Source organism: Sorex fumeus, unplaced genomic scaffold, assembly GCF_029834395.1.
Source record: "Sorex fumeus unplaced genomic scaffold, SorFum_2.1 ptg000035l, whole genome shotgun sequence".
Taxonomy (NCBI): domain Eukaryota; kingdom Metazoa; phylum Chordata; class Mammalia; order Eulipotyphla; family Soricidae; genus Sorex; species Sorex fumeus.
In genome coordinates, this window is record NW_026606092.1 from 15,578,240 (window position 1) to 15,601,402 (window position 23,163).

At 43.2% G+C, this 23,163-nt stretch overlaps 1 protein-coding gene across 2 annotated transcripts in view; it reads right to left on the reverse strand.

Moving 5' to 3' along the window:
• Positions 1-21,964, reverse strand: part of LYPD6 (LY6/PLAUR domain containing 6) — a 182,061-nt gene extending 160,097 nt beyond the window's left edge. The window contains exon 1 of one of the 2 annotated variants that reach the window (XM_056117570.1): positions 21,852-21,964. The gene's annotated coding sequence lies outside the window, so the exon portion shown is untranslated. The remainder of the gene's footprint in view (positions 1-21,851) is intronic. The other variant, XM_056117569.1, reaches the window with a different exon arrangement.
• Between the last annotated feature and the right edge of the window lie 1,199 nt (positions 21,965-23,163).

Sequence of the window (23,163 nt, forward strand, 5' to 3'; positions counted from 1 at the left end):
TCACTTTTCCAAGAACAGGCAGAGAAGAGTTTTGGATCACCTACACTGGAGATTTGAAGCAGGAAGAAAGGGAGTGAGTCTGCTTACTGCCTCTTGGGAACACTGCTTCAATGACCTTGAGTTCTGCCAGTGGTCGTATGGAATGGTCTCCACTGGCAGGTCCAGCAAGTTTCCTTTGCTTTCCAACTGAACATCAATTCAACCTCGGGCAGGAACCCTTCTTTACACTTGCTGCAATTTTTTCCCCTCAATAATCGTATTATGTGAGAAATCCAGTGCTCATGAGACTCTGCAAGCTTTTTCTTTAAAGGACAGAGAGTGCTTTGGCTTAGTATCTTGGGTTTTGTGGGCCCTATGGTCCCCTCACATGCATCCCCATCTGTTCCCCTCTACTGCTGTGTGAAAGCAGCCAATGCACCACATGGCAACAAGAGATGTGTCTGGGTACTAGTAGCGCGTTATTGACAGGGCTTTGCTGGGGTTGGCTCTGAGGGAGTATGGCTCAATGGTAAGAGCCTGTGAACTTGATCCCCCATTCCACCCGCACATGCTGAGTTCAGTCCCTGCAGTTTCCTGCCCTCAATCCAGCAGTGCAAGAGAATGTGTAGTCTCTGGAGCTACAACCAAGCTGCATGACCTCTGCTAAGCACTGTGGCAGAAGCTCTGCAAGCACTCTGGTTAGAAGTGTGACCCAAGTGGGGAGCATGTGAATCAAGACCCCAGCAACTACAACCAGACACACTGAAAGACTTCGACTTGAGGGGCACTCCGGGGAGCACATGTGTGACATAGGTGACCCCCAGCAAGCACAACTGCTGAGTATGTGAGCTGCACAACCAGATGTTCAAACAGCACAACCAAATGTATGTGGTCGTAATAACAACAGCATCAGAAAGGGAAGTGAGGGGTTGGAGCGATAGCACAGTGGGTAGGGAGTTGGCCTTGCACACGGCTGACCCGGGTTCAATTCCCAGCATCCCATAGGGTCCCCTGAGCACCTTCAGGAGTAATTCCTGAGTGCAGAGCCAGGAGTAATGCCTGTGCATCGCCGGAAATGACTCCCACCCCCCAAAAAAATTATTTAAAAAAAAGAAAAGAAAGGGAAGTGCGTGGGGGGGGGGAAACGCACCTTTATTGACAAAGGAGCCAGGAAGCCTGACATGTCCCTGCTCTGTGTGCATGAGCCCCTCTGGCATCCCATATGCAGAGTTTATTTGGGAGTTTCACCAACAAAAGCAGGGGTGGGGGTTGGGGGAGGGTAGAAGCCCTTCAGAGTGGCCTCTAATTTCTGTAGCTTTTTCTACTAGAGACTGCATCTCCACAGAGCATGCAGACCACCAGTCACCATCCAGCTGGGCATCATTCCCAACATCCTATCCTCTCAAAGCCTTTCTTCTTCTTCAGATTCTCTGCATAACTAGGCTTCAAAGCCCTTGTCTCTCATAGAGATAGCACATGAGGTAAGGCGCTTGCCTTACAACTGGCTGCAAAGGTACTGATCCTGGTTCAAATCCCTGGCACTGGGCCGGAGTGATAGAACAATGGAGAGGGCACTTGCCTTCCATGAAGCCAACCTGGGTTCGATTCCCAGGACCCCACATGGTCCCCTGAGCATCGTCAAGAGTAAATCCTGAGCGCAGAGCCAGGAATAACCTCTGAGCATTGCAGGGTCTGACCAAAAAAGCCAAAAAAAAAAAAAAAAAAAAAAGAAAAATCCCTGGCACCGCCTGGTAACCCCCCATTTAATTATGTTAAACAGGAATACAGGCTTTAAGAGGAAGAGCACCTTAGAAAAGGTTCTTTACACAGTGACCAAAATACAAAGACAGTCTACAGAATGGGAAAGGATATTCGCCGAATACACATCTGACAAGGGGTTGATATCCAGGATATACAAAATACTGGTTAAACTCCACAAGAAGAAAACATCCAACCCCATCCAAAAATGGGGCAATGAAATGAACAGAAACTTTCTCAAAGAAGAAATCCGAATGGCAAAAAAGCACATGAGAAAATGCTCTACATCATTAATCATCAGGGAGATGCAGATCAAAACCACAATGAGATACCATCTCACACCTCAGAGACTGGCCCACATTCAAAAGAACAAAAGCAACCGATGCTGGCGCGGATGTGGCGAGAAAGGGACACTCCTTCACTGTTGGTGGGAATGTCCACTGGTTCAGCCCTTCTGGAAAACAGTATGGACGATTCTCAAAAAATTAGAAATTGAGCTCCCATTTGACCCAGCAATACCACTCCTGGGAATATATCCCAGAGAGGCAAAAATGTATAGTCGAAGTGACATCTGCACTTGTTTGTTCATTGCAGCACTCTTTACAATAGCAAGAAACTGGAAGAAACCTGAATGCCCAAGAACAGATGACTGGTTAAAGAAACTTTGGTACATCTACACAATGGAGTACTATGTAGCTGTTAGAAAAGATGAAGTCATGAAATTTACATACAAGTGGTACAACATGGAAAGTATCATGCTAAGCGAAATGAGTCAGAAAGAGAGGGATAGACATAGAAAGATTGCATTCATCTGGGGGATATAAAGTAACAAAATATGAGATTAATACCCAAGAATAGCTGAGATCAGCACCAGGAGGATTACTCCATAGCTTAGTGGCCAGTCGGGCATTCTAGAGGAAAGGGCAGCTCAGATAGAGAAGGGAACACCAAATAAAGGGTGTTTGGAGGATCCTCCCAGGAGGGGAGATGCATGTCGAAAGTGGACTATGGACTGAACATGTTTGCCACTCAATGCCTATTTTGCAGACCACAATACCCAAAAGGAGAGAGAGAATACAGGGGATTGCCCTGCCACAGAGGCAGGGGGGGATGGGGGGATGGGGGTGGGGGGGATATTATCCATGGTGGTGGAAGGTGGGCACTGGTGGAGGGATGGGTATCTGATCATTGTATAATCAAACCCAAGCACAAAAAATTGTAAATCTACAACTGTCCCTCATGGTGTTTCACTAATAAAAAAATTTTTTTTAACATGACATAAAAAAAAGGTTCTTTACAGACAGAAAGACAAAGGAGGGAAAGAAGAGAATGAGAAGCAATGGGTGAACAGGCATCAGGGCTTTCATTATACAGGTGCTATGAGTGAGGGGTATAGCCATATATCCAAACCACAGATTCAACAGAACTGAAAGCATGAGATCTAAGTGGCAACCACTGAAACTTTGTAATGCACCTGTCATGTTGACAGGCAGGGATGGACTGGGGGATGATGTGGGGAGGGAATCTGGGAACACGGTGGAGGGAAGTTGACACTGATGGAGGATTTGGTGTTGAATTACTGTATGCCTAAAACTCAACTATCAGGAACTTTTTAAATCATGGCTATTTAAAAATTGTTTCTTCAACTGTACCTCATGATGTCTCACTAACAAAAGTTTTTAAAAATTCACATTAATGTCTTCAAAAAATTGTTTTTTCAAAAACAAAAGGGTCTTTAGCGACTCCAACAGTTGCCTCATTTCATTGCATTCTCCCTTTATTTTATCCTTCTCCAGGATAGGAGGCAAGTGGGGCACAGTGTTCTACTACATGCAGTGACGCCGCATGCTCTCAAAGTGACATCAGGTGCTGGACCACCAAATGGAAGATTGGCCAAGGATGCTCCCAAGGGTTTGGAGAAGCTCCAGCCAGGTCATGGCGGACTTCTACACATTCTCTGCTCCAGAAAACCCAGGCCATTTCATCTTCTTTGGTCATGCTGCTCATGGCGGCAGACACTAGCCAAAGGAGGCCACTTAGAGTTAATTCAAATTCAGTTTACTACAAAAAGAAATTCAGTCCCTCCTTCCACCAGGCATCTGGGAAGAACTCAATAGTCACTGATGTCAGGCTTCTCATGCATGTCATTCAGGCCAATGGAGAGAAAGAAGATACCAGCACAGAAGACAATAGAAAATATTACAGCTTAAAAATGCCATACCCCCCAGCCCACCACCAGGCTGTTTCATTCGGGGCACGGGCATGGGGGTGGGGGCATGAGACCCACTCCCCACCCCAAGGGACCCAGCCCTAGCAGATGAAATCCTGGACTTTGCGACCACGATATCTCATACCACCAGTATGAGTAGTCCAATAGTAGCACACCACATTAGATGGGGTTTAATTTAACAACATACTAGTACTCTCTTATAGAAGGGCTTACTTCACAGACTATCCCCTAAGGAAGGTTTTTTTGGAGCATTTTCAGCAGTTTATTCACAACAATACAAAATAAATTATTTCAGTTCTGCTTTAGGGCAGGGGTTGGGGTTTGGGGTGGAAAAATCCAAAACATGGTGGTGGCAAGGTGTAATGGTGGTAGAACTGGTGTTCAAATAATAAGTATAATCAAATATTGTGAACTATTTTATAAAAATAAAATTTTAAAAAATGTTGTATCTGGTTTGGCCAAACCACTGACACCTCAAGTGTTTGAACACTCCTTAAAACAAAGAAATAAGTCCTGTGCTCTTATCTTAGGAAGTTGTGCCAAAATTCTCATCCACTACAACTACTAGCGAAGTTTTACACAAAATAAAAATGCGACTCGATTCTCATGTAGATTCTGATGCAAAGTAAAGACAATTTTTCTCTAAACATTTGTTCTAAAGTTGGCATTCTTTGTACTGTTTTATGAAGTGTGTTTTTGTTTTATCACTTTATATCAGAAAAGAATGCAGGAGGGTTTTTCCCCCTTTATATATGACTCCAAAGTTCCCGTGAAAGAGTTAAAATATCTATGTGCCTTAGATTTATTACCATGCAAGTAAAGTTATTCAATAATCTGTCTCTAGGTAGAACAGCATATAATTTATTTTTCAGATATACTTAAATTGCTGTCTCTCTAAAAACCCCAGAACATGAAAAAGTTGCTAATAAATTTCAAATTTCCCACATAGTAAGTCTGGAGTACATAAAATTAGGAGAGAAACAAAATTCAAATTCCAGACTGCTTTCTGAAAGATTAGATGACCTCCTCATAGTCCATAAAGTCTGTGAAACATCTGTTTTGATAAAATATGTATTAAAATTCCCCACATGTCAGTTTCAAGTTTCTACAAACTATAAGGCGGCACCAGCTGCAAGGATAAGGAGGAAAGCTGTTAGCAAAGTGTCTGAAAATGTTAGGGATTTTAATGGGGCCCATGGTGCCTTATCATTTGCATATTATGATGCTAGGGAGTATTGTGAACAAAGATCAGAAACCTTGGTCCATTACATGTGCGAGATTATTCTATCATAACCCAGTGGGGTCCCCCTTCGTACCTCTCTACTGAGAGACTGTGGTGCTGAACTCTAGTGTATTTCAATCCACCCCTCCAATTTTGACTGATCTGCACAGTCACATCCTCACACTTCTCACCTCTTCTAACCCACAAAGTCCCGCTTCTTCCTGCACCCACAGCAAATAACAAAGAAGCAGACAAGGGCAACTTTGTTTCCTCATTCTATTCTGACATGCTGCTCGGATCTCTGTATGGTTCTGCATCTGCTCCTGTTTCCTAACTCCTACCATAACAAGGAGGTTTCCCAAATTACTTCTTCATCCACCCCACATCAGAAAGTCCCTGAACTCCTAATCACAGTCCCAACTACCTAATTCCATACCTCTATTTGGAAGAATATTAGAGCATTTCCAACATATCTGAAGCTACCTACTTCCCTTCTAACCTGCACCTTAGTCATTCCATCTCATAAATGACAACTCCCTTTCTAGTTACTGAGCCCCCAATCTTTGTGAGTACCTTTGACCCTAGTTTCTCACTCATGATCCATATCCTACCCTATAGTAAATACCATCTTCTTCACTCTTTCCAAATAGCCATGGAAAGAACTTTCCACTACCTCCCATAAATCACCTGCTCCAGGACAACAACATCTGGATCATTTCAACAGCCTCATTGCAACTCCCACCTATAATTCATTTTCACAGTAGCTACAGATCTTTTGAATCATACACTCAATCATTCTTCAGTATGAAGTCTTCCAACAGCTTCACAACTCAACTTAAATGAAAGAGAGGGAGGGAGGAAGAAGAAAAGGAAGGAAAGAAGGAAGAAAGTAAAGATGAACGGAAGGAAGGAAGGAAGGAAGGAAGGAAGGAAGGAAGGAAGGAAAGAAGGGAGGGAGGGAGGGAGGGAGGGAGGGAGGGAGGGAAGGGGAGAGGAAGGGGAGAGGAAGGGAAGGGAGGGAGGGAAGAGAGGGAGGGAGGGAGGGAGGGAGGGAGGGAGGGAGGGAGGGAGGGAGGGAGGGAGGGAGGGAGGGAGAGAAGAAGGAAGGAAGGAAGGAAGGAAGGAAGGAAGGAAGGAAGGAAGGAAGGAAGGAAGGAAGGAAGGGCAACATCTTTGCTATAACCTCAGTGGACCAGGATACCTTAGTATTCCCTGACTAACTCCGTCCCCATCATTGCTCTCCTTGTCTTTTTGAGAGCAACAAGGCAGGCATTACACCACCTGCCTACAAGACTCTTCTTGCAGCAGTCCCTATGATTGTCTCCCTCACAATACCTTACCCAGGTGTCCAACCCATACCTTCAGAGCAGAGCTCTTCTATGACCACCATATTTAAACTTGCTTCCTACCCATCTCTGAAGTTCCTTTTACCTCTTCCCCAGTCTAGTTTCCTCAAATCACTTCTCGCCAACACTCTGCACAATTTTCTTATTTGCTTCCTTCTTTTCTGCCTCCACCCCTTGAGAATGTGAGCTCTGTGAGAAGAGGGGTTCCCGTCTTACCACTGCTTTATCCCCAGGGACTTTTGCCTGTTTATTCACAATTGGGTCTCCACCTAGAACTGTAATGGCCTAAGCTGGTCCTCAAATATTTAAAAAGAGATAAGTCAATTCCAGATTTCATGAAGACAGTTGCCATGTCTATACTTCGTTTCTATATCCTTGGATAAGACCCAGAAAAAAGTACTTGTTATCTGATTATTGCTATGTTTGCATTGGCAAGTGTGAAATATTAGGTCATTCAAATTGTTGGACATGTTAAATGCAGAGAATGTTGATGCAATATTGAGATGTAACTATTTTTAAAAGATTTCAAAGCTATTTAAACTTAAGCTCATAATCTCCATTCAAGTATGAACAATTCTCAAAATCACCAATAAGAGACAGTTTCTTAAGTGTTGCCAAAAAAAAAAGACAAAAATACCTGCCTGAGAAAGGAAAGGAAATCTTAATACCATCGTGTGTTGGATAACATTACAACAAATAAAATCAATTTAAATGCCAAGTCCTAAAATCTGTCATTTGAGTTGTTTTACCTTTAGGTTGATCCTAACAATGGACTTGTGATTTGATTAAATCAACTCCATTTTAATAAACAATGGTGCTCGTGATGACTTTGTGTTCAAGCATTTTTATACTGACAGACCAGTATTAGTCCTTAATTTGGTAGTTGAAAACTACTGGCCAAGACAGTCTGTTAGGTACTTTAAAACCAGGGAATGAGACAGAGAAAGGAAAACCCACATCCTCCCCCTGTCTGAGAGGAGAAGGGAAGGTACCCTGTCATCTCTAAGCAACCAACTTTTTAACAAGGACCACTTTCTAGCTTATAAATCTGAGAAATGTCTGGAAAGACATTTCTACACAGCCAATGCATCGCCTATAAAACATCATCAAGTATAGACTCAGTGCAAATGAGAATCTTTTTCAAAGAAGATCACTTGAAGGTTCTGCAGAAAGCTTTATGGAAACCCTTCATCCATAAAATGATAGAGCATTCCAAAGGGGGATTGCTGTAAGATGCCCAAACTAACCCTCCTTGGTAGTTTTACCACACTTAGGTTCAGCCCCATAGCAAACATGCAGAGCTACGTGAGAGAATTCAGGTCTCTTCCAAAGTTCATCAAACTGCAGCTTTTCTTAATCCATCACATGGATCTATCTACTCTGCTTTGTGAAGTCCATACAGATTTCTAAATTTAATTCACTGAACCTGACTGGTGTCTCTTTAAACACAGGAAGATAAACATATTCTTCACTAATTAGCAGTGTGCACGAGTTGTAAAAATTGTTACTCCCCTCACTTTCCAGCGTGCTAGAGATTAAACCCAGGGTCTCACACATCTCAGGCACATGCTCTACTGCTGAGTCACATGCATGGTCTAAACACAGTACTTCTTGCTGTAAGTGAAAATAATATTGCATGCCAGATGATGGTTATTTCACTAGCATGGTGATAGTTACATTATAGGCAGCATCACTCACTAACTACTTTGTTCATTGATACAGCAATGCTATGAAAAGGAAGAATTACTATTTATTGAACATCGACTGAGCAATTACACTGTTCCAGGGCTTTCAGTGAGTGCTGAGGTAAGGCACAGTTGATGAGTTAAAAGAAGATGAAAACGTGACATCTTAGAATGAGAGAGCTGAATTACAAGGGAAGGCATATGACACAGTGTGAAATAGAACCTTCATCAAGACAACTCAAAGCGGTAAGGAGCCATGAGATCTCTGAGTGAACAGTATCATAATCTATTTCGTCACTTGGATAAAACAAATTGCTAATTGCTCAATGCATTTCAAAATTCAACTTTGATTAGAGAGAAAGAAGGAAGTTGTCTGCCATAGAGACAGGGGGTAGGGTAAGTGCGAGTGGCAGGAGGGATTCTGGAGACATTGGTGGTAGAAAATACGCACTGGTGGAGGGATGGGTGTTTGATCATTTTATGACTGAAACGCAATCATGAAAGCTTTGTAGCTGTATCTCACGCTGATTCAATTAAAAAAATTCAACTTTGGAGCCCAGGAATGAGGTTCAGTCTTAGAGTGCCTGTCTTGCAGGCATGAAACCCCAGTTCACTCTGGCATCACCTCTCATGCTTGTTGTGATCTTTGTGGCAGTTTTGCTTTGCAAAGTGTATGACCTGATATTCTTGCCCCCACAAACACCACAACCAAAGTATTCAAGTGACCATAATCAAATGTGCTAGGACCCCCCACCACCCACCCATCACTACAACAACAAAAGGGAAAACCAAACATCAAATAATAAAATGTGAAATAAAGGCAAAGACAAATAAGCCTTAGAAACAGTGTAACATGTAGGCTTAATAGGGAAAGGAAAATTATTATCCCCTTCAGGTTAGTCTCCTAATGTAACCTAGTAAATTATTTCTTTAAAAGCATAAAAGCAAGCCAAAACGCCCACAGTAAATTACCTGCTGTAGATTAACTATAGTTCACCTATAGAGACTTACATTACTCTAATTTTAGAGCACTCATGAACTGCAATGATAATATGGAAAATGATCACACGAAATCTTTCTCCTTCTGACCCAAGAGACCCACAGAGAACCACTCTGTGCCCTGCCTCGCACCCCCACCCACAACAGCCTCAGATGGGGAGCTGCCTCTGAGGAGCTGGTGTGACCTAGACCTCTGTGCTCTGCTCATCCATCCTCCCTCCACTCCCTTCCATCCCCAGCTTTGACCAGGTTCCCATCAAGTGAAGGTGAATCTGGGGGAAGCCAATGAGAAAATCCAAGACTGATGTTAGGGAAGCTGGGGGTAATACATGTCTTCTGTGATCACAGAGATGAAGGGAAGAACTGCACATCTGGGATGTGCAGTTCAATACTTTTATCCATTATTCTGCAGTATCTGCACTGCTTTGCTCAGAAATGTCTCAGAATAAAATGGGGTCTTTTAGAAGTTATTTTTTAAACTTATTTCTTCTATTAATGAAAATATTTCTTTTGGTTAGAGAGGGAGTATGCACTTGTCTTAGAAGTTTCCTGAAATGAAACTTATTTTCTCTATTAATAAAAATATTTCCATTTTTTTAGTGTGTGTGTGTGTGTGTGTGTGTGTGTGTGTGTGTGTGTGTTTGAGAATTCATTCTCTGAGTTTGACTTCCTGGGACTTTATGGAATCTAAAACCAAGATTCTCAAAGAGCGCATCAAAATCCTAAATGGTGGGGAGAGGGGGGGCAGGGTTGGAACAATAGTACAATGGGTAAGACATTTGCCTTGCACACAGCCAACCCAGGTTCGATCCCCAGCATCCCAAAATGTCCCCCAAGCATCGCCAGGAGTAATTCCTAAGTGTAGAGCCAGGAATAACCCCTGAGCATTGCTGGGGCTACTCTCCCACTACAAAAAAAGGAACAAAAATAAAAACCCTACATGGGTTCACTGAATGTTTTAAAATAAGTTTTTTATGATTAGGGTGGGAGAGAAACTATAGGGTTAGGGTATATACCTTGCATGTAGCCAAACTTGGTTCAATTCCCAGCATGGATCCCTAAGCATAACTGGGTACATCTCCTTAAGCCTTAGGCCCTAAGTACCACTAGAGTAGTGACTGTAAAATTCTCAAAGCCTCAGGTTCTAGCTTTGAACTGTAAATGGACTGGCCGGGAATCACCAAGAGGGGTTCCAGACCTCCTGAGTACCTTTGGGAGCACTCCCAAATTTTTCTTCATTTTTATCATAAAATATTATATTTTATGCATATTTTATAAACCTCTGTACACAGGGTCACATCAAAATTTCTCAGATGTAAAGGGGTCATGAGTAAAACCTTGTATTTATTACACTGGACCTCAAGAGGAGTATGCTAAAAGGACTCTCCTGTCAAACAGATGTGGGGTTCAATGAATAGGACCCCTCCTTTCAGAGCAAACAATCACTTACTGAAAGTTCTGAAAAGTCCTGTAATTAAAGAAATGGCACTATCTAACCCATTGTTTCCCAAATATAAACCAGCTTCTCTGGTAGAGCCTGTACTAAAAGTGCCGATTTTGCAGAATCATTTTACAATACAAAAACTGAAGTTCAAAGAAGTTAACTGGCTTAGTCAAAATCCGGTCATTAGTTGATGGTTGATAAATCAGCAATGAACATGATGAGAAGTTTAGATTAAAAGCGGAAAATATCCCAACATCTCCACTTTCCATCCAGGTTTCCCCCCACACACAAAAAAACAAAACAGCTGCCCCATCTTCACGTCTGGCTCAGTCAGTCTTCTTGGACTTAGTATTCCTTCGACGTCTACTTCTTAGGTGACCAATGCACAGCTGAGTACTACTCAGCCACAGGCCATCTAGTTTTGTATAGAGCGCATTTCAGCACATTTTCTTCTTATCCTGATAGAACAGAAGATTTCTATCTCACACTTGCAAAATATAGGTAAGGAATAGCATAGTCCGAAGCCTTTGAAATATTTTCACGATTCATCTCACAGAAAAGAATAACACAGTTCGGAGAGGGTTTTTTAAACATTTTACTATTTCTTTTTATTTGTTGCTTACCCCCATGCCGGGCTTGGGAGGCTTGAGGGCACTACTAATATTAGATCTTGCTATTTGAGCTCAACACAGAGTCAGGCAGTGTTGAAGATTGAATGATTGAACTCGGCGTCTAGCACATGCACACAGCCCAGTGAAATACCTCCCTGGCTTGAGGAATGATACTTTTAATTTTCTTTTTAATCTATTTTTTGGGGGGAGGGGGCACACCCAGAAGTGCTTAGGCATCACTCTAGGTGGTGCTTGATATTTCCTGTTCTTCCCAATCTAAGATTCTAGTTTGGGGTCACAGCCAGTTGATGTAAAATGAGGGTGAGAGACAGTACAGGGACTAAGACTGTTGCCTGGCATATGATTGATGTTGTTCTATCTCCAGCACCACCAGGGAGACAGGAAGATTCCCAAAACTCTCACCCCCAAAACAAGGAGCATTCGGTGAGGTAGTGCCATTCTGTTGATTCCCACCAAAATGAAAAATGGCTCATCTTCTGTTGCCAATGTCACTATTCTCTGGCATAGGCAAAAATAAATAAATAAATAAATAAATAAATAATTTTAAAAGCAGCTAGAGTATAGAGCAGTGTTTCACAATCTTTTTCCAGTGGCGCCTTCTAACCTTGTTTCCTTCCTGTGGAACACCTACCCTACTAGTTGGCTTGCTAGGTTCATGCCATGGTCTGACACTTACATCATTTTCATGTGTGGACCCCTTGGAATATTCTGGAATTGAGTAAGCATGGCTTAGAGTATACTCCCAAAGATTCTCAATATCTGGAAACATTCAAGAGAAAGAGAAGCATTCAAGAGTCTCTGAGCAGAGTGGTCACATATGTGGACTTTGTTTACCCTTCATGGCTATCCAAAGATTCAAATTAGTAGTATATTTAGTAGTATTGTGCACGAAGTACAAAATTCATCCCTTCCATCTGGAACAAATCTTTTGGGATCTCTCTCTCTCTCTCTCTCTCTCTCTCTCTCTCTCTCTCTCACACACACACACCTTTATAACATTTTCTCTATTTAACGTATTTACCAATCTATGTAGGACAATATGTTCATGCAAGCACCCAAGAGAAATAGAGTTATAGAAATAAGCTTGAATATGTCAGTTCAAACCACAGAGAAGAGTGAGTGAGTACAATTTACAGTGATGGGGCAATCAGCAGAAAAAGCTTCTCTGGAGAGCTGCATTTAAACTGGGTCTTAAAAGATAAAAAGGATTACCAAGGCTTGAGAGGCAACTCAGAGACAGAGCACTTGTTTTGCATGTGTGAGACCCTGGATTCAACTCTGGCACTGTGGAGGGGGTGGGGGAGGCAGAGGGTGGGGGGGAGGGCTCATGTAAGCTGCAAAATAATGAAAGGAAGGATGCTACTGATGATGGACACATCCAACAAGAACAAGTCAGATATACTGCCAAAGTTTCTGTGAATTCTTTCTGGGTGAAGTGTGACTAGGACTACAAATTGAAAGAATTCCATGAAAGGAAAGTCTGCTATGAAGTGATACATAAAAGAAAATACATGTACTTCTAATACCCTTCCTTTGATCTTGCATGGAAAGATATACTATATAGTTGTAGAATATTACTTCTGTGAAAGCTGGTATTTTTCAATGATAATATTCTTAGAAGACTTGAAAGGAGATTTTGTTCCTCAGTAAGATATAAAAAAATCTAAGAAATCAAATGCATTCTGTATGCATAATAAAATCAAAGATTAGTGAAAATCTACATAGCAATGAAACTACAAATTTCAAGGAGAGAGGCTAGATCCTTTATGCTATTTGTTACAGATCTCATGCTCTAAGCAGCCAAGAATGCTGTCTAACTGAGTTTGGTCTAAATACTAACTTTATGCCACATTTTCAATTGCTTAGAACTATTTTATCGGATCAGCATTAGTGGGTAGTTTTAAATGTCAAAAAAAAAAGTGTTGGTTCCTACTTATCTGAGATTTTAAAGTTTCATTAGTACAGCCCCTTGATTTTATAGTTGAAGCAAATGAAGCCCAGACTGTGGGTGACTGGCTTCCTAAAGGTCCGTCATCTAGTTAATGGTAACCAGTTAAACTGAAGAAAACTAAATAACTTCCCCCAAGGTCATACATTTGGCTACTGAAGTATATAGTGGTGGAGCTCCTGGGTTCCTAACCTTCACTCTGTGTTAACTCTACCAGAGGAAAATTCACATGTACTCCCCATAATGGGGAGTTCTATAGATAAAAAAAAATCCCAGAAATCAAAAGTACATTGGTAAGAACAAGTAACTATATGAATAATCTAAATTGCTTAAAGGGCCAAAAGGGCTTATTTCTAAATAACTTAATGGAACAACTAATGTATATACTTGTTCATTTATTATGCCATTTGGTATTGAAAAGGGGGAAAGTGACATGAGTATAATGCAGTTTTTATTTCTGGTGATTTTTAAGGCATAAAAATATTAATAAATATATTTATGAAAATGTTCGCTGAAATCCTACCACTCACATGCATTAATTACTTGACAGTCTTAAATATAATGGTTTGGGGTCGAGAGTGATAGTACAGCAGGTAGGACATTTGCCTTGCATGCGGCTGACGCAGGTTCAATCCCTGGCATCCCACGTGGTCTCCCGAGCACTGAGTTACAGAAATAAAAAAATAGTTAAGAAATAATTACTTCTGGCTCTCTTCTCTAGCACTGAGAAGAGCCAGGAGTAATTCCTGAGCACAGAGCGAGGAGTAACCCCTGAGCATTGCTGAGTGTGATCAAAAAAGCAAAACAAAAAAGAGAGAGAGAGAGATAATAGTTTTGACCATTTAAATGACTGTTACAGTTTCAAAAAAACATTGGCTGCAATATTAGAATGGCCTCAAGTTGAAGGCTTCTACCTCTAATGACTTCTAAAATGTCTATCAAAAGTTGATGATATTTTCCTTTTGCCAAACAACTTGTTATATGACAATCATCCATGTGTAGACCTGAACATTTATGGTCATTTTTTATTTTATTTGTTTTTGTTTTTGGATCACACCTGGTGATGCTAAGAGCTTGCTTTCAGCTGTGCACTCAGGGGTCACTCCTGGTGGCAAATGGGGTGCCTAGGATTCAACACAGGTTGGCCACATGCAAGACAAGCTCAATGAGATGAACAGTGGTTCCTTCCCTTAGCTTCCAGCTGCACTGTTGCTACAGGGGACCACAGAGTCTAGGAGTACAATTAGCAGAATCTAAGAGGAGCCTCTGCCCTTTGCTATGGACCTTCACAGTGTATAAACCACAGTCTGATCCTGACCCTTTATCTTCCAAGGCAAAGTTCCTTTCTTTACATTCCATCACTGGCTAATAGCTACCCCCCCCCCCCAGGTGCTCACTCACCATCCTGAGCACTAACTTGATCCTTTGAGTGTCCCTGAGCCTCTTACAACTGCTTTCCTTGAGGATGGACAGTGCATAGCATGAAGTAGTATATAAACTCATTTTTTTTTGTTTGTTTGGTTGGTTGGGTTTTTTTGTTTTTCTTTTTGGGTCACATCTGGCGATGCACAGGGGTTACTCCTGGCTCATACATTCAGGAATTACTTCTGGCGGACCATATTGGATGCTGGGAATCGAACCTAGGTTGGTCGTGTACAAGGCAAACGCCCTACCCACTGTGCTAACACTCCAGCCCCATAAACCCAATTTTATATAATAAAAAAATAAAAGCATATGTTCTTCCATTGATTTTTTTTTCTGACAATACCGTATTACATATAAAAGTCATATATATAAAAAATTTAAAAATAGTTTGACCATAGCACCTCATCGAGCTGATATTGAAGAACAATATGAGACCCTAGTTTCTTCTAGGGGATTTTTATTAATATTCAAGGTAAGGGTCAGAGTGATAAGACAGTGGACAGGGCACTTGCCTTCCAAATGCTGACCCAAGTTCAATCCCTGGCATTCCATATGGTCCCCTGAACCTGCCAGGGGTGACTTCTGAGTGCAGAGCTTGGAGTAAGCTCTGAGAATTGTCAGGTGTGGCCCAAAATCAAAGAAAAAAATTATAAATACTAAAAAGCTTTGGGGTTTCATTTTTTCCCCAAAGATTTTATTTATCAGGAAGGATCAGAGCGCACTGTGGTCATTTGTACTGAGATACAAAGTGGGAATGAAATGGGTATAGTCAAGCCCAGTTTTGCGAGAAAGATAAAGTCCACAGCCAGGGAAAGAAACAGACCCTAATACAAAAACACAGGAATATCAGATGAATGTAAGTGTCAGAAATCAGAGCAAATATTGAGAATAAGTCAGAGGGTCCTCAGTGACCAACATAAATAACTTTTTTCTAGCCCAGGAGTTAATTGCCTAAGGATTAGCAGGATGACTTATAGATTATACTTCACTAAAACTAGTGAATCGGATAGCCTCAGTAGATAAAATGGGTTCTAGCGTCTTTTCTGATTTCAAACATCTGTGAGTTGACAGGAGCTTTCAAGCCCTTTCATCAATTTATAAGACTTCACAGTATTTACTGGCAAACCAGCAAGCTTTCCTCTTGGTACCAAATACTTGGTACCAGGTACAAGGGAAAGTATTGTGGAGTCAGGAAGAAAGGAAAAACTTGATCCCTGTCTTCAGTGGACTTACAGGCTAGAAAACACATTACTCCCTGCACTTAACTCCTCTTGTCCTGGTAGTTATGCCAAGAATAGAACCCTTTATGGATCTCCCAATTGTCACTATCTAAAGGAAACACAAGAGTTCACCTTCAGCTACACTTTTTCCTAATAGTAAACAACAACAACAACAACAAAATTCAAACACGTTGCCCTTTTGTATACAGAAAATTTGGGGGTGGAGGGAAACAAGTCCTCATTTCCTCCCTCCTTCTTTTCCTTCTTTAATCCCTCCTTCCTTCCCTCCTCCCCTCTTATTCTTTTTTTTATCTCTCTCTATATCTTTCTTTCCCACACCCAGAGATGCTCAGAGCTATCCTACCTGTGTTCTGGAATCACTCCTGGCAGGGCTCAGGAAACCATATGGGGTGCTGGTGATCAAACCTGGGTTGACCAGAAGAAAAGCAAATGCCTTACACACTATACTATCTCTCCAGCCTCCAAAAGGTACATTTTCAACTATAGTTCTGCAGCATAGAAATGATCACCAAATGATCCTTTCTTATAGTAAGAGTGATATCTGAGGTTATAGCATCTTATTTTCAAAATACCTTCTCTTTCAAGAAGACTTGAAAACACTTAAGTAAAAAAGTATAAATTATTTTAGAATTTCATAATAACCCAAGCTAGTCACTATTAATATGTTGGTACACTTCTTCCTAGAGAGAGAGAGAGATGAACAGCAAATAGGATTTATATAAAATTACTCAACTCTATACTTTTTAAAGGCACCACACGAATACAGGATTTCATATCCTACTCTTTTTAAAAATATTGGTCCTAACTTGGTGGGCACACTGGTTTTCTTAGAGAGAGTTGAAAGAATATTATCCAGCTATATGACAGCTGATAGGCAGAGAATTTAAAACCAATTCCTATAAAAGTACTTTTGATTGCTTTTCCACAGTATACTTATAGTCAATTTTCCTTTTGACTTGAATCTTCTATTATTTTTTCCCATTTAAGTATCTTTGAAGTTACTCCTATGTTATAAGCTTTGTTTTTACTTACCCATAAGTGCTACATATGATTTATGAAAGTTAAATAAAACCATCCTCAAACTACTTCCAAGAGAGTCTATTTATCCACTCAGAGAAGTGTCTATTCACCTCCACTCTTGTTTCTTGGTCAAACAAAAAAGGTCATGAGTATACAGTAAGCTGAGGTTTGCAGGATTTTTAAAAGTTAAAACTAACATTTTGGGCAACACTTTAGCTACAAACATATTTCCTCCTTTATTTCTAATACATTATCTTTCTTTTCCAAAAATAAATTGCATTTGCTGTAATCTGTACTTGCTTTGAATACTGATCTCCCAATTCTCTATAAGGATTCAGATCTGACTAGGTAATTCTAAGGTCCTCCCTGAGTCCCCTTTCCTGACAGAAGACCCCTAAGACCACCTTTCATCTCCCCAGAGAGCAGTGACTTACACACTACAGTTCTTCAATACACTTGGGTGATGGTCATCTGATCTTAAGGATTTTGTATCTACCCATTGATTAAATCTGGATTATACTGAGTGCTTTCCATTTCCTGCTCTATTATCTCCAATGTGTTTATTGCTTGAGAAAGCATGCATGCAGGGATATTACTCAGCAAAAGCAGAAGCAAAGAATTCATTTACCTGTATTCTCTTTTTATCCCTGAGTCTATGTTTGCTATGATGAAAGCTAATTTCTTCCACAATTCTCATTTCACAGCATTTAAGAGATTTTCATGACTGTTTTGGGGAATGCACTGCAAGGATTTCCTCAAATTTAGTTTTGGCTGTTTCATTTTCAGTGTTCCTAGGATCTGTCACCCTTCTTTGGTACAGTTTAATCACCTAACCTTCAAACTTTTTTTTGACAGTACATGGAATCATTCTCAGGAAGCATTCTCCTTTTTATTTTTCCCTTTGTATTTAGAATTTCAAAGAGCTTGAATATAAGATCTTTATTTTTCTAATCACATTTGGATTTCCATACCATAATTCATGTAGTCGCCCACTCTTTCATATAAGTAATGTAACTTTTTCATTATTTTTTCCTAGGGGATAGGAAGATAGCTTAAAGGGCTAGAGCCCATGCTTTGCACACATTTCTGTATGCCAGACCCCGAGTTCAAGTCCTAGCCCCTCCACAACCTACACTTCTCATCCAGTGCTGCTGAGAGGACTAGAGCAGAACAGTGCTGCATTCACCAGTCTGAGTATAGATCATTCAGACCTACAGAAAGGAGTATTGCCAGGAGTGATTGTATGAACACTACTTAGGAGACTCCCCTCCCCAAAATCTTTCTATTTTTATCTCTAGCATGTCTGCAACAAATTCCCTTCTAGAGAACATATTGCACACTTGCTATCTTTCTTTGGTGTCCCCTAGCTATTCTAAATATTTCTAAATATTCCACTATTAGAATATTTAACTGAATCTAATTGAAGTGCGTGCATGCTTGCATGCATTTATGAGTGGTCTGTGTGTGTGTGTGTGTGTGTGTGTGTGTGCGCGCGCGCGCGCGCGTGCGCAATTCCACACTATGTGTTCCAATCTGAATTGTTTCTCCTAGGTATTCAGTAAATGTATCCTTAATAAATGTCATAACACTTAATAATCACAGGAATCCTATTAAGAGTCATTTCCATTCTAAGCACTTTAAATGCATCATATCATTAAGTCTCAGACAGTAGAGGTTAAACTACTTTGGCTAAGAATTTGGCTATGAATCTCTAACACCTCGATCATGTTCGCACATAGTAGGTGCTCACTAAATATTGCTGCATGAAGAAATTAAAAAGCTGTAGCTGATACTATTAGTTATATTTACATAAGGAAACTGAAGCACAAAGGTCCAATCTTTCTGAAATCCCATAGATAGTGTTTGTGAAGTCAAGCCTTGCATCTTCAAGCCCACAGAATTAACCAGAACTTATTAGTAGTAAATTCAGGACTCATCTCCATCAATGCAAAGAAAATTAATTCTATTCATCTTGATAAATAGTATATGATACCACATATTGTGAGCAATTATTTTCCAAGAAATCATCATAAATGATGGTTTTTAAATAAACAGGCAGATAACTGTATGCTCCTTATTGCTATCTATGAAAGAAAAAATATTTCTCTTTCATCAATGTCTTTTGTTCTATTTGTACACCAGTTAATGAGGATTTCAGGACTTTTGATAAGTGGGATTTTCACCCTGAGAATGGTTCCACATTATTTAGCAATTTTTTTGTGTGTCAATTCTTTTTTAAAAATAAGAATAAAACTAATGAAATCATCACTTATTAGGGTTTCAATATAATTAGCTATGGAATTTGCAAAGAGTTTCTTTGTATAAAGTGGGTGACCTATGTATTTCTCAAACATCCTTGCCACTATCACTCACTGCTTTACCTGAAACACTATCATTAGAAAATCTTTCTTCAGGGTTTTGGTTATTTGTATAACAAGTCAATAATAACAATAATATACCCCCTTTGAAAGAGGCAGCTCCTTAAAACCACTATTAGCTTTCTCCTTAAATCTTTTCTATCCGCCCACACCTTCCTGTGAAGTACATGATATTTAAAACAGAGACAAGCCTTTTTGGGAATGATATACAATGGTCCTGACAGTGCAGACTGGAAAAGAAAAAGAGGTACAAAAAAACAAGAGTAGGGAAACAGCAGAGATATAACCCAGAATGAAGGAAGAAATGGAGAGAGGGCGCCAAGGGAAAGAAGGAATTAGGAAAACAATGGACTTAAACTCTGCTGGAGGGGGAGGGAACACTTGGTCTCTGAGCCTCAACTGTCCCACTTATAAAATGGAAATGACAACAATTATGACTTCCTCCAGACACTTTAATAGTAGATCTCAGGGTATTCTGGATTCTGTACAGCGTGCTGCTGTTTAAACTACGATTTATTTATTTATTTTTAGCATTTTGGGTCACACTCGGCAATGCAAAGGGGTTACTCCTGACTCTGCACTCAGGAATTACTCCTGGTGGTGCATGGGGGACCATATGGGATGCTGGGAATCGAACCCGGGTCGGCCGCATGCAAGGCAAACGCCCTACCCACTGTGCTATCTCTCCAGCCCCAATGATTTATTTTTTAATTTGGCATTATTTGCCATAATATTTCCCCCTCTTCCTCTTTTTTTTTTTTTGCCTTCTATTCTATAAACATTCATCATACAGACTGTCAACAACTTGAAAATGCAGACCCATGAATCAGATCTACCTTTTTCTTCTGAAGCATTTCTGCTGTTTTTAAGCCAAGGAACCCACTCTCAGTGTTTAACCAGCCCTGTGTGTCTACTGGCACAGAAAGCTTACTGTGTGCCTTCACAGCTAGAGTCCTGTAAAACCTCTGTTGAAACAAGGAGGCCTCTTTTAAGTCCTGTTTCAGTCTGGTGCCTTTGGTCAAGGTGGAAACTCAAATTGAAAACAGACAGATGCTTTACATTTAAATGGTTTTAACATAAATGTGTGTTAAGCCATTTCATGGACGATTGCACAAATATCTTCCGCAAACTTGGTACACACATACAGTAACCATTAACGTCTTCCAGAGAAATAAGGGGCAGATGTAAAATTTTAAGCAGCTCCCTCGGAGTTCTCACATTCTAAAAGCAAACGTAAAGGGTTGGAAGCGAATTGCTCAAGTAATATCGCAAGCGTCTGCTGTGCCTGGCCAGATGAGAGCCGAGTACGTCACCTAAGTCAATTTAACAAGAAATAAGCCTCCCCCGGGAGGATCTAAACTCCCGAGCCTCCCACAAACAAAATTGCATTTTGGAGGTCACATCGTGGGAGAGGTTACCAAAGGGAGAAGCTTTCACGTGCTTCTGTCGTGGGCGCGGAGAGCTCAACGCTACCTAACAAATCACTGCCACTGTCCAAGATCTGGCACCCTGTCCCCCTCCTTTGGAAACAAGTCTTCGGAGTCCAAAGAAACGACAAATGATTGTTGACACTTAAGACGAAGCCAGGGACCGCGCCAGATGCAAGCACGTTCGAACATCAAGTTTGGGGGCGGGAGGCGTCGGGCTCTTGGTGCCAGCCGGGATTGGGGGTGCAGCGGGGGGCCGGGACGGCAGTGCTGGGGGTGGTCGTCAGAGAAAATCAGAGACCCAGAGAGAGAGAGAGAGAGAGAGAGAGAGAGAGAGAGAGAGAGAGAGAGAGAGAGAGAGAACTTGAGGCGAAAATAGACTCGAGCCCCCCTAGACCACCGCTCTTAGCACAGCAAGTCCAGCCCCGGTCAAACCCAGGCGGCGGGAGCCGACTGGCCCCTGGCCCGGGCGCGCGGGTGGGTGGTCCCCGGGCCTGGCGCGCTCCCGCCGTGGCCACGGGAGCCACGCGTAGCCGCATCTTAGGCTGCGGCTCTTCGGGCGCAAGGCGGGTCACAGCCACCCCACCCACCCTCGCGTCGCTCCTCCCGGGCCGCAGCAACCTGTGGGGCGGCTGCCACTCCGTTCGCCCGCCAACTCCCTCGGGCCGGAGTTGCAGGTGGACGCTCGCTCGGCCCCGGGAAAAGCGGCCAACGACTCCGGGGAGGGACTCCTCCCGCCTTGAACTTGGCGGCGCTGACATTTGCAGCCCACCCGCTGCGCGCCAGCGCTACCCCCGAGCACGCACACGCACACACGCGAGCGCACACACACACACACACACACACACACACACACACACACACACACACACACATACACATGCACGCCCCTCTGGACCTGCCGGGCGCCCAGAGTGCTGCTGGCCGCCCGCTCCGCCAGAAAGAGGCGAGAATGCCAGCTCCGCTGGGCCCCCGGGGGGAGCTGTCCTAAGCACCGGGCAGTTTGCAGGGCTCCAGCCCACTGCCCGCTTGGCCCAGGCCCCGCGTTTTTGGCTCGGGCGCCTGGCACCAACCCCATCTCCTTTTGTGCTCTCCCGGGAAACCCGCCTCTACTCACCCGGGCTGCGCGCGGATTCCGGCCGCCAGCGGCAGCCCGCTGCCCCATCCCACCAACACTGCGGCGCCCCCAGAGTGTGCAATGCGGAGCCCCGCCAGCGCGCGGCCAGAGCCAGGGAGAGCAGAGGAGGGAGCGAGCGAGGGAGGAGTAAAGAAGGGAGGAGGTGGGGGGAGCGCGCGGGGCGGGGCTGGGGGCGGGGGGAGCTCGGCGAGCGCCACGCCCACCGCGCCTGCAGCTCCGGGCTGCCCGCCTGGGAGCCCGGCCGCGCGACCAATCAGCGCTCGGGTGGTTGGTGGGGGGCGGAGCCCAGCCCTCCGCCCCGTGCGCTCATTGGTCGGGCGCTCACGACCCCCAACTCTGCGAGTCAGCGAGTGCACCAAGTGTGCAAACTCCAGCAGGCTCTGGTGGGACGCGGGACGCAAACGGCTGGGGTGGGAGGTGGCCAGGGCTGAGGATCCGTTGAGGGTCGCGGGCGGTGCGGGGGAGCATCTGAAGTCTGCCCTTGATGCTTGTTCAAATAGCGAACTCAAAATCCAGCAGGATTAGCCCCGAATGCATCGATTCCTTCCCCCGAGCGGCTCCCCGCGCCGCTCGCTCACCCTGGCTAGCAACGAAGTGATAACCAGCCTGGCAGTGTGAAACGGCCCCAGGTATATCCTCTGCCCCGCCACTCCAGGGTTCCGCGAAACCCTTTGCACCTAAGCACCTGTGCTTGAAAGCATGTGGGCAGATCTGGACCTTGCTAACACTTCACGTTTGCAACAGAAGACCTGGACTGCGGGACCCGAGGCAGACGAGAGCGTGGAAAGGTGGAAAGCGGAGCGGGGCTGTTGTGGCTGAGAAAGTGGTCATGTCTTTCCTTATCAAAGCTGTTAGAGAAAGCCAGGACATCCTTCTCCCACGCTCCGCCCAGGCCCTTTCCCGAAGGAAAAAGCAACCCCGCCGGCTTGCTGGGCGCTTTGCTTTGCTTCCGCCTTGTAAATCCTGTCCGAGTCTCGGGACTTCTCAGCCCGGAACCTCAGAGTGGGAGCGGATCACGCCACGCCCCTTCACCGCCGGGGGTGCTCGGGTCTGATCCATCCCAGGAATGCGGGCTGGAAGGACTCCAGCGGCCGGCCCGAGAGGGATCTCCAGCACACCTACAGCCACCGGCTTCCCGCAGGGCCACCTGTGCTAGGGGAAGGGGTGGGGCTGTCCCCGTGGCTACGTTTGTAGATCTTTCATGCTCCTCCCTCTTCCTTAGATTTTTCTACTCTTCGCGCTTATTTCCTGGCAGGCCTCCTGAGACTCCCTTCCTCCACTCTACTTCCTT